Consider the following 11,054-nt stretch of genomic DNA (forward strand, 5'->3'; position numbering starts at 1 on the left):
TGGCCTTATATCCTGTTTTTTCAGCTGATAAGAGGTCGGGGTTGGAGTGAAGCATCTGTTAATAACATGTCAGTAATTGCATGTCAGAGGCATTATTTAATATAATCCTATACTATACTGAATTATATCATATAATATAAAGCCTTGTATAGAAGGTGTATCAGTGATATACAATCATATAGCAGGTGATTTATTGCTTTCACTGGAAATATGTTGAGCATGCGCTATGACAATACAAAAATATGGTGCTACTTTACACAATGCAATACATTTAGGTATGTAGATATTTTACTGGATATGGTATATAGATCATAAATATAGTCAATATTAAATTGATTCTCATGTGAGTGGATATATTGGTAAGTTTCATTATGTCATAAAAAATAGTGAATTTCAAATAAGTAAGCAAATAACTAACACCAAAATGACATTCAGGATCAAGAACAGGGACATTAAGGCATGGATATTGCTAATGATGATGCAACATTTATTCACTAAGCAAAAACAGATATATAGGATAAAACATAACTTTTATTGTGGCGTCTAAAACAAAATTGGAAGGGACAAACCAATCTAAAATCCAGCCACAGTCATATATTTGTCTTGACTTGGCTCTATAGAGTTAATGGAGTCTAAGCTCGGTGTAGAACACTGTCGAGGTAACACCTAAATTTGCAATATAACAGAATTGATGATCCACTGTATTAGACTTCCATTACTCCTAGGAGTGTGTTTGGTTGAGCAGACAACAACACTGAATGTGCATGCACTTAGCCACACTGCTGGTGAGTACTGAGTTGGGAATATCGACTATATGTCTGGTTACAACACCAACCCTGGACGACTAGATTTAGATCAATTCTCTATGTCACCACTAGATGTCAGTCATATCCCATTAACTCATACGTGACTCACAGCAGGTCACTGGGAGACGTAGTGGCGTCTAGATCCTGACACAACACTCCTCTCTCTAGGAATTCTGTGGCAACGCATCACATGCACATGTAGACACCTAGGTTCCCCAAGTTTCATTGTCTCACTATCGTGGGACCCTACTGACATGTTATGCCTGTTTACAGATGTCTACAGCTACAGAGTATGACTAGCCTTTGATAGTATGGACACACATACTCATTTGACTGCACCAAATTTTTAAAACACACATTAGTACATCATATTCTTCTGATATACTTAGCCCTATTAGGTACAAAATGTCAACATGCACACTGCTGAGTTCAGATTCACATATGCATGTTTGTTTGAGATGCATATGATGTTCATGCATACCCAAAGACCTAACTAATGCTGGTACATGACAATACTATGCACTATAGCAGATCTTTTCTACTTCTAATTTCATCCCTACGCGTTTCCCCCACAGTACTGATGGGTTCATCAGGGGATATAGAAATCTAAGATATAGAACAAGTAGGTGTTTAAAATAAGTAACAGAACACCGGTGTCCTGATGGTGGGCGCCGGCGGTAACATAGTCAGCCGCCTTTTTAAAATTCTAAAACGGCATTTGACATCGATTTATTCTGTGACACGATAATGCAACATTGTTTCGTTGCTCATTCCTGGAGGGAATTTAGTATTTATCTTTATTATCCAGTAGGCATATCTTCACCTCCTTAAGGTAAGGAAATATTACTGGAAATGAAATGTAATGCATGAAGTATGTAATATAATAGATGGACTAGATACAGTGGATGCTGACATGTCAAATCCAGAAAGGTCACTGCTCAGAGCCATACAACTCATTAAAGGGGTTATCCATGTTTTAAAAAATACTGAGGGCAGTGGTGGGGCGGGCAATTTAAACATAATAAACATGTACTCACCTCGTCCGACGCGCCGGTTTCATTACAAGGGCACACAGGGAGCTTCCGGGCGGCCGGAAGCTCCCATCCGACACCATCTCCCAGCGCTTACAACGCTGGGAGATAGGGACGGATGGGAGGACCTGGCCACATCGCGGACCGGAACCTCCCTGTGCGCAGCTTCCGTGCCCCTGTAAACAAACAGGGGCACGGATCGAAGGGACCGCGGCGGCTCCGGAGGAGGTAAGTGGATGTTTATTATTTTTAAATAGCCCTCCCCAGCCTGGCCCTCACTAGTTTTTAAAACCCAGATAACCCCTTTAATAACTTTGGTGCCCTATCGGGATACATCATGAACTGTGACAAATCCTGTATTATGTACATGCCGCAAGCTCGGGTGCCTGACACGCAACTCCAGGGGGGGTCTGAAAGTGGTTCCATACTTTAAATATCTTGGTATTATCTGCTGACTCTTCAATAATGTACCATAAGAATGGAACCGCGCTGCTGACTCTTTTTAGGAATAAATTTGATCAATGTGCTTAGCTACCCCTATCAGTGACCGGGAGGGTCAACCTCATTAAAACGGTCATCCAACCCAAGTGCCTATATGTCACTACACACCTCTTCCACCCCATCCCCAAATTTTCACCTCTTTGGAATTCCTTATGATCCCATTTATATGGGGCTCTGGTAGGCCAAAACTCCAACTAGCTAAATTGTAAAGACCCCTATCTAGACCCTTGCGCTATCCCTATCTATACTATCTGGCCGGCCAACTGAAATTTCTGCAATCATGGCTATCTGCCGACACCCCACAATACCCTGAAACCCACTTAGCATGATACTTCCGAGTCAGCAACCTCTGGCATGCTCTGAGTTATTTGTTCCCAAGGTCCACAAGATTTCATATCCACCATCTACTCTCACTTAATTTGTACTAAATCACAGTCTATCCCGCACCGAGCACTGGAGGAATAGAAAACGTTAATTCCTTCCTTGAGGGAGGAGCATGCAGAAATCTTGGAGTCACATAAATATGTATCCCCCTCAATTAAAAATAAGCTTATTCAATATATTATTCACCAAAGCTACTTGACACCCATCAGCCTATACAAGTTGGGCCGCCTCCCCAACCCGGGATGCCACATGTGCAGACATATGTGGATCATCATCCAGGAGCTAAACATGGTAATGCAGACGCGTACATTGTTTAGTGACACAAGCTGCTCCTCCCCACAGGTCTGAGCAAAGGGAGAGGGGTGATGTAAGGCAGTGGCTGGAAAGGTCATCAATGGCATCTATATTCCAGCTAGGTTTTTCACCTATGCTTGGTAAAGGGATGGCCATTGATGATTAATCCCGGTTCTGTGGCAGTGTAAATGCAGCTCGTTAGCCCGCACCTGGACCAGGGCTTTATAAACCCTAGCAGCACCATGGGAGGGTCTCTCTGACCAGAGCTAGAGGTGATGCTGTGTGTGAAGCAAGCCTGAAGGTTAAAGACTGCCATTGCGTTTGTTTTGTATAATTAGCCAGAGGGGAAAGTTAGCGTTAGCTAGTGTCCAGACGGGCAGGTCTTTGGTTTTGTATTTTGTTTCCTTTTGTTATGAGCCTGTACGTGTTGGGCCTGGACATATACCTGATAATAAAGACTGGAAATGGTACCAGTTTCGAACTACAAGTCTGACTCTGTGTCTCTATAACCTGTTTTGGCTCTCACCATTGAGCTAAAGCCCTACAATAGACATATTATACAGGCAGTTCCTGGGGGTTACATGCAAGATAGGGTCTGTAGGTTTGTTCTTAAGTTGAGTTTGTATGTAAGTCGGAACTGTATACTTTATTATTGTAACTCCAGCCAGAACTTTTTTGGTCTCTGTGACAATTGGATTTTAAAAATGTTGGGTTGTCATAAGATTCAATATTAACACAAAAGCTTCTTTGCAGACGTCTGTGATAACTGTTACAGCTGATTATTGTAGCCTAGGACTAAAGTACAATAAATTAGCAATATCCAGAGGTCCGTTTGTAACTGGGGTCGTATGTAAGTCGAGTGTTCTTAAGTAGGGGACCTCCTGTATATGTATATGTTTTTACACTTTAGGTCTAAACCAACCAACTAACTCAACTACCAAAATAGATATACCTGGCTTGACATTGATCCACTGTATATATTTATTTTATTATTCATTTCATTATGTATTTATTTGTTTTGTTTTCTATATGTTTTATTTTTCCCATTCCCCTATATATGCACATCGTATTTTCCTTTATCTCATTTTATTCTGTTATATGTATACGTCTATTTCTGTAGCACTTGATAAAGGGGTAGTATACACTTGTAACTTTATTTGACATTAGCAATAAAATACATCTAAACTAATTCTATTGCTCAGAGTGCGCCATTCCGTTAGCCCCAATAATTTCTTCTATACTACACACATCTTGTCCAGTGTGGCTACTGAACATAGATGACCACTAACTGGAAGGTGGCACCACTATCAAATGCACTGAATAGCATTGTACCTATCCTAGCACAACTCCACATGGTGAGCATATTTCTACCCTTTATAATTTACAAGAGCCCATACACAGGTGTGTAACTAGGAAAGACTGGGCCTATACCAGACTTCTGAATGGGGTCCCCTTCCCATATTAAAATATGCATAATATTTTCACATATATATGCACTCACATATATGTACATAAACATACAGTTCTTCACTCATACACACATCTATACACTCTTACACACAACATATAGAGCATATGCAACCACTTATAGTGCCATATAGATACATACAGGTACAGCATATATAAAAACCATACTCACACAGCATATATTCATCACAAACATGTTATATACATATTATGCTGTACATTGTGCAGCAAAATATGCATATAATGGTGCACATCCTCCATTCTTTAGTGTTAGGTTGGCTGATGGGGCCCCCTGACACTGTGGGTCCCATAGCAGCTGCTATGGCTGCTACCACTGTAGTTACGCCCCTGACCATATGGTATTACACAATTAGCTCTTCCCTTTGGCCTTCTCTTGTGCCACTTCTTACTCCAAACGTCATGGGATATGTAGCACTAGTTTAAACAACATAGTATGACAATGTGCAATGTGCAACAATAGGTGCAGTGTTCTACAGCACGGGGCAGTAATGTAACACAGTCTGTCTCGGGCTTAGGATTAGCCATTAAACTTGCCACACATGGTTTTTAATTCATTGTAGTTTGTCCACTGCTTGCCTTTATTGTAAACATAAATGTATATTCCTAATAAAGAATGAATTTGATGTACATTTATCCTCTTTGAGTGTTATATTACTTATGTTCAAATTGTTGGTTTTGCTTTCCCACCGATTAGGGCTGCTCTTTCTGCCCATATCTATCGGGTCTACTATTTTAGTGTTCTACAGTCTAGTGTTCTACAGTCTGTCTTGTAAAGCACAATCACACTTGGGCCTTAACCCATATGGCAGCAGGGTTAGGCAGCACAGTCTTTGCAAAACGATAGTTTATGGCACAGAAGTAAATATTGTGTTTGTGATGCCACTTGCAACAACCCCCCGCCTGGCCTTTCTTCGGTGGTTGTAGACAGCCGGGGACGAGAATACCAGAGTGGCTGGCTTATGCGGCCTTGGGCACGCTATGGTCATGGTGCTTGGAATTGGGCCTATAGCCTGGTAGGTCTCCAGCAAGTGGTGTGTGCAAAAAATATGGAGGGAGAGGTTGATACAATAGGTTTCTCCCTGGGGCAACCCCTGAGGTGTATGTAGGTTATCCTGGATGATGGAGGTTGTGGAGCCCGTGATGGTAATGCAGAATAATTCAGGGATTACATGGAGGCAAGTTGTGCAAATCAAGTTACAGTTCTTTATTCAACTTCAAACGGTAGGCTATGGCCATACAGTAGTAGCAGATTCAGCAAGCTGGATGGCCGATCACTGACTGCTCAGTAGACCCAGTGCTCCCACCCAACAGGGGTTTTTATACTCCCTTGGTCAGGTGGTAGCAGTCTCCAATCAACTTAAAGCTTGCTTTACAGTGGTATATAGATTTTTATTAGACAACATCATTTCACATTGTTAACAGCTACAGCTTCAATTACAAAGTTCTCCAGTATTTAGAGACCTCCTAGAGAGGTAATCAGTCTCTCCAACAGCTCCTAGCATGGTGAGGGTGCTATTTGCAACAACCACCTTGCCTATGCATTGGCAGGGGTTTTGCAAACGCACAAAATCAATCAATTAGCTATCATTTAGAGAGTCAAAATCAAAAGTAATGCCTCAACTATTAGTCAACCCATCTGTCCATAAAGTACTCAATAGGATCGAGAGGAAGGAATCAGGCATTTGTGGCCAGTAGCATCCCACACATTTCGTTGCACCCAGCGACTTCCTCAGGGTTAAATGCCACTCTAAATGGAGTGTGCTTTTAAATACATAAAGGGCTGCTCAGCGCCAATGGTCAAATCCCACCAATTAAAAGTTCAAAAAGAGGGGACTACCCTAAACTTAATAGATGACCACATGAAAAGCTAAACATATGAGTTAAATCAATTTAAGAAAGCTCACAAAAACTCTCTCAAATAGCAAAACAAAAGCATTTATTAACCCCTTAAGGACGCAGCCTGTTTGCAGGTTAAGGCTCGCAACTTTTTTTGGAAATTTGACCAGTGTCTCTTCCTGTGGTAATAACTTTTCAACGCTTTAAGATATCTCTGTGATTTTGAGATTGTTTTCTCGTGAGACATTGTAGTTTATGTTAGTAGTGTCATTTCGGTGATCCGTTCCTTTTTTGGGGGGTAAAAATTCAAAAATTTAGGAAAAATTTGAAAAAAATGACTATTTTCAAAGTTTCAAATGTTATAATTTTTAGACAAAAAGTGATACCACAAATTTTTTTTGATAGAAACCTTTTGCCATTGGTCTTCTTTTTATATCCATTATTTGTTTTACGTTTCCATTATTTTTATGGATGTGAGAAGGTTTGAAGTTTTAGTAGCAACTTCTCAGATTTTCTTGAAATTTGAAAAATGCGAACTTTTTGGTGATCAATTCAGTTTGGAAGTGCCCTATAAAGGCTTATGTACTATATACCCCCACAAGTAACACCATTTTATGAACCTAACATCTCAACCTATTCAAATCAGCATTTAAGAAGTCTGTTAACCCTTTAATTATTTTTCCGGAAGCATATGAAAATGGAGTGGAAATTTTGAAATTTCAATTTTTGATTTCAATCTTTCCAATTTAGAACTAAAACGGATACATTCAGAAAGAATTTGAGGTAAATATATATTCCTAATTTCTTGCCCTGCTTCTTCCGAGTACGGCAATACCAGACATGTGGATGTCAGCTGCTGTTTCCCCGCACATCGATGTCCAGAACAGAGTTAGCGATACCGGGAATTTGGAAGGCCAATTTGGCTGCAAATATTTTGTGGTGCCACAGTGTAATTGAAGAGCCCCTGAAGTAAAAGTACAATAGAAAACCCCCCAAAATGTCACCATTTCGGAAACTAGACCCCTCAAAGAATTTATCGGTGGTTGTGGTGAGCATTTTAACCCCCGACACGCTGGTCAAAATTGAATGCAAAGTAAATGGTGCAGAGTAAAAATTGTGTTTTTATCTCAAAAATGTCATTTTAGTGCCTCATATACTGTGCCCAACCCATGCCACTTTAGACAAACACCCCAAAAATCATTCTGCGGGTTGTCCCGAGTACAGCAATACCACACATGTGCCAATAATTTACAGACTGGGCGCACAGAAGGGATGAGAACGGAAGGAGTGAAATTTTGATTTTCCAGCTCCGTTTTCACATGTTTGGATTTGGAGTGCCATGTCATGTTGGCAGGGCCCGTGAGGTGCCAGTGCAATAGAAACCCCCAATAAATGATACCATTACGGAAACTAGACCCCTCAAAGAATTTATCGGTGGTTGTGGTGAGCATTTTAACCCCCGACACGCTGGTCAAAATTAAATGCAAAGCAAATGGTGCAGAGTAAAAATTGCGTTTTTATCTCAAAAATGTCATTTTAGTGCCTCATATACTGTGCCCAACCCGTGCCACTTTAGACAAACACCCCAAAAATCATTCTGCAGGTTGTCCCGAGTACAGCAATACCACACATGTGCCAATAATTTACAGGCTGGGCACACAGAAGGGATGAGAACGGAAGGAATGAAATTTTGATTTTCCAGCTCCGTTTTCACATGTTTGGATTTGGAGTGCCATGTCATGTTGGCAGTGCCCGTGAGGTGCCAGTGCAATAGAAACCCCCAATAAATGATACCATTACGGAAACTAGACCCCTCAAAGAATTTATCGGTGGTTGTGGTGAGCATTTTAACCCCCGACACGCTGGTCAAAATTAAATGCAAAGTAAATGGTGCAGAGTAAAAATTGCGTTTTTATCTCAAAAATGTCATTTTAGTGCCTCATATACTGTGCCCAACCCGTGCCACTTTAGACAAACACCCCAAAAATCATTCTGCAGGTTGTCCCGAGTACAGCAATACCACACATGTGCCAATAATTTACAGGCTGGGCACACAGAAGGGATGAGAACGGAAGGAATGAAATTTTGATTTTCCAGCTCCGTTTTCACATGTTTGGATTTGGAGTGCCATGTCATGTTGGCAGTGCCCGTGAGGTGCCAGTGCAATAGAAACCCCCAATAAATGATACCATTACGGAAACTAGACCCCTCAAAGAATTTATCGGTGGTTGTGGTGAGCATTTTAACCCCCGACACGCTGGTCAAAATTAAATGCAAAGTAAATAGTGCAGAGTAAAAATTGCGTTTTTATCTCAAAAATGTCATTTTAGTGCCTCATATACTGTGCCCAACCCGTGCCACTTTAGACAAACACCCCAAAAATCATTCTGCAGGTTGTCCCGAGTACAGCAATACCACACATGTGCCAATAATTTACAGACTGGGCACACAGAAGGGATGAAAACGGAAGGAGTGAAATTTTGATTTTCCAGCTCCGTTTTCACATGTTTGGATTTGGAGTGCCATGTCATGTTGGCAGGGCCCGTGAGGTGCCAGTGCAATAGAAACCCCCAATAAATGATACCATTACGGAAACTAGACCCCTCAAAGAATTTATCGGTGGTTGTGGTGAGCATTTTAACCCCCGACACGCTGGTCAAAATTGAATGCAAAGTAAATGGTGCAGAGTAAAAATTGTGTTTTTATCTCAAAAAAGTCATTTTTGTGCCTCATATACTGTGCCCAACCCATGCCACTTTAGACAAACACCCCAAAAATCATTCTGGGGGTTGTCCTGAGTACGGCAATACCACACATGTGCCAATAATTTACAGGCTGGGCACACGGCAGGGGTCAGGAAGAAAGAAGCACAATTTAGGTTCTCAAGCTTCGTTTTCACTAGATTGGTAATGGGGGGTACCCCCGAGGTACCAGTACAATAGAAACCCCCAAGTAGTGAACCCATTTTGGAAAGGGCACCCCTCAAAGAATGTATGTAGGCTTGTATGATCATTTTAACCCCCAACACGCTGGTCAAAATTGAATGCAAAGTAAATGGTGCAGAGTAAAAATTGTGTTTTTATCTCAAAAAAGTCATTTTTGTGCCTCATATACTGTGCCCAACCCATGCCACTTTAGACAAACACCCCAAAAATCATTCTGGGGGTTGTCCTGAGTACGGCAATACCACACATGTGCCAATAATTTACAGGCTGGGCACACGGCAGGGGTCAGGAAGAAAGAAGCACAATTTAGGTTTTCAAGCTTCGTTTTCACTAGATTGGTAATGGGGGGTACCCCCGAGGTACCAGTACAATAGAAACTCCCAAGTAGTGAACCCATTTTGGAAAGGGCACCCCTCAAAGAATGTATGTAGGCTTGTATGATCATTTTAACCCCCAACACGCTGGTCAAAATTGAATGCAAAGTAAATGGTGCAGAGTAAAAATTGTGTTTTTATCTCAAAAAAGTCATTTTTGTGCCTCATATACTGTGCCCAACCCATGCCACTTTAGACAAACACCCCAAAAATCATTCTGGGGGTTGTCCTGAGTACGGCAATACCACACATGTGCCAATAATTTACAGGCTGGGCACACGGCAGGGGTCAGGAAGAAAGAAGCACAATTTAGGTTTTCAAGCTTCGTTTTCACTAGATTGGTAATGGGGGGTACCCCCGAGGTACCAGTACAATAGAAAGCCCAAGTAGTGAACCCATTTTGGAAAGGGCACCCCTCAAAGAATGTATGTAGGCTTGTATGAGTATTTTAACCCCTAAGGTGCTGGCTCAAATGTAATACAAAGTGAGTAGTGCAGAGAAACAGTTGTATTGCAATTTATCAAATATGCCATTGAAGTGACAAAAGTATTTTGCCCAACTCATGCCACTGGGGAAAAACACATCAAAAATCATTCTGCGGGTTACCCCGGTTAGGGCAATACCCCATAGGAGGCAATAATCTGTAGGATGGTGACACGGCAGGGCTCAAAAGGGAATAACTTGTTGGAGCACAGACATTGAACTTTTTTTTTTCTTTTTGGCATCATGAAAGATTTGTAGATGCCAATAGGGGCCAGTACAGTAGAAACCCCTAAGAACTGACCCTATTTTGGAAACTACACCCCTCCATGAATTAATCTAGGGGTATAGTTAGCATTTTAACCCCACAGGTGGACCCCTGAAAAAGTGCAAAATGGATAGTGCATAGTAAAAAATATCTATTATGTCATTTTGTGCCCAGCTGCTGCCATGGGAGACAAACACCCTAAAAATCATGATGCATGTTTTCCCGGGTAAAGCATACGGGACAGTAATCTAGAGGCTGGGCACATGGCAGGGCTTAGAAGGGAAGGTGCGGCATGATGTATAAGCTGTGCGTCAGGGTAACAACAGGGTACTCTAAAAATCCAGGGATGTATGATAAATTCGGAAGCAATCTTTCATACATAACCCTGGTTTTTCTGGGCATGTCTCACAGTGATGAATGGTGTCCTTCCGAATGCCATTTTTGGAGCACACCCTGCACCTCTTTTGTGACCTTCCCTTGCTGGCTGTTTGGGGAACTACTCCTGGAAAGTGCTGCCCTGGTACAATACGTGATGTGGCCTCACTTCCAGATGTGCTAGCACTCCCCCCTTCCTGGTCTCCAAAAAGAAAGTACTTTATTACCATCTCTTGAAATTCCAGGAAAGTTCCCCTCTGGCCGGCATATCG

The sequence above is a fragment of the Engystomops pustulosus genome, chromosome 3 (assembly GCF_040894005.1).
Source record: "Engystomops pustulosus chromosome 3, aEngPut4.maternal, whole genome shotgun sequence".
NCBI classification, from domain to species: domain Eukaryota; kingdom Metazoa; phylum Chordata; class Amphibia; order Anura; family Leptodactylidae; genus Engystomops; species Engystomops pustulosus.